Source organism: Chinchilla lanigera, unplaced genomic scaffold, assembly GCF_000276665.1.
Source record: "Chinchilla lanigera isolate Chin_1 unplaced genomic scaffold, ChiLan1.0 scaffold00058, whole genome shotgun sequence".
Taxonomy (NCBI): domain Eukaryota; kingdom Metazoa; phylum Chordata; class Mammalia; order Rodentia; family Chinchillidae; genus Chinchilla; species Chinchilla lanigera.
The window spans coordinates 9129571-9131766 of record NW_004955459.1 but is presented as its reverse complement, the minus strand read 5'-3'; positions in this window follow the sequence as shown (position 1 = coordinate 9131766).

The following is a 2196-nucleotide window of genomic DNA, read 5'->3' as shown; positions in this document are numbered from 1 at the left end:
TGAAAAGGGTGAAATCACAAAGGACCCTGAAGAAATCCAGAAGATCAGGAATACCTACTTTGAGAATCTGTACTCCAGTAAGATGGAAAACTCAGAAGAAATGGACAGATTCCTAGATACATATGAATTACCAAAGCTGAATCAAGAAGACACAAAGAATTCTAAACAATTTATTTAGAATTAAAATAATAATTTTGTTAAAATAACAAGGATTAAATAAAATAATAATTGAATAAAATAATGTATGTATTCTAAATAAATTCTAAATATCAGTCAGTGAAATTGAAGAAGTAATAAAAAAAAGAAAAGCACAGGTCATGACAGATTCAGTGCTAAATTCTATAACAAATGTAGAGAAGATCTAATGCTACTACTCTCTCAAACTCTTTAATGAAAGTGAAAGGGAAGCGATACTCCCAAGCCATTCCTGGAAGCAAGCATTACTCTGATACCAAAACCAGAGAAGCAACCAACCAAAAAAAGAGAACTATATACCAATCACCTTAATGAACATAGATGCAAAATGCTTAATAAGATACTGGCAAACAGAATGCAGCAAACTGTCAAAAAGATTATATACCTTGATCAACTAGCATTTATCTCAGAGATGCAGGGATGGCAACATAAGCAAATCAATAAATGTAGTACACCACATTAACTGAACCAAGGACAAAAACCACATGATCATCTCAATAGATACAGAAAAAGCATTTGACAAATTCCAAAACACATTGAGGATAAGAACCTTACAGGAAATTTTAATAGAAGGTCTTTACCTCAATCTGATAAAGGCCATCTATGACAAATCAACAGCAGATATCATACTAAATGGTCAAAAACTGAAAACTTTCACTCTAAAATCAGGAACAAGACAAGGATGACTACTATCACTACTCCTGTTCAATATATTTCTGGCAACATTAGCCAGAGAAATTAGATAAGAGAGAGAAAAAAAGGGAAAAAAAGATAGGAAAGGAAGAAGTTAAATTATTATTATTTGCTGATGACATGATTGATATTCTACATAGAAGACCCCAAAATCTCCACCAAAACTCCTGGAATTAACAACCAAATTTAGCAGCATGGCAGGATACAAAGTCAACTCTCAAAAATTAATAGCATACATGAATAATAAACTCACTGAGAAAGGAAAATAATACTTTTCACAATAGAATCAAGAAAAATGCAATACTTATGAGTCAATCTAATAAAGGAAGTAAAAGACCTAGACATTGAAAACTATAGTACTCTGAAAAAAGAGATTGATGAGTATATCAGAAAATGGTAAGCTATCCCTTTTTCTTTGATAGGCAGAACTAATATAGTGAAAATGGCCAAGATTGTTCAACAGATTTAAGGCAACCTCAATCAAAATAGCAGCAGCATAAATTGTAGAGCTAGAGACAACAATCCAAAAACTCATATGGAACAGGAAGAGTCCTACAGTAAAGAAAGCAATTCTGGCTAATGTGGGTAATGCAGGGGGCATCACTAACTCCAATTTGAAGTTATACTACAAAGCTACTGTGATAAAAGCAGCATGATACTGGCAAAAAATAAAATAAAATAAAAACCACAAGACCTGAGGATGAATGGAACAGAGTAGAAGAGTTAGAAACAATTCCAAGCACACTCAGCTACCTTATCTTTGACAGAGAGGACAAACACCTTTACTGGAAGAAAGATAGCCTCTTTAATGAATGGCTGGGAAAATTGGCTTTCCACATGTCAAAAATTGAACCTAGACCCATATCTCTCAACATGCACTAAACTAAAATTGAAATGCGTCAAATATATTAAAATAGAAACACTAAATCTGCTGGAAGACAGAATAGGTAAAACTCTGGAAGACATAAGTGCAGACAAAGACTCTATAAACAAAACCCTGATTGCACAGGAAATGTTACAAAGAATTGATAACTGGGATCATATCAAATTAAAAACCTTCTGTACAGCAAAGAAAACTACCAACAGATTGAGGAGACAACCCACAGGATGGGAAAAAAATATTTTTGAGACAGGGTCTCATGCAATTCAGATTGGCCTTAAACTCATTATGTAGCCCAGGCTGGCCTCAATGTAATGGGAATTCTCCTAGCTCAGCCTACTGAGGCTGGAATTACAGGTGTGTGCCACCTTGCCCAGGCTGGGAAAAATTTTTTCCAGTCACTCCTCAGAAAAAGGACTCACATCAAG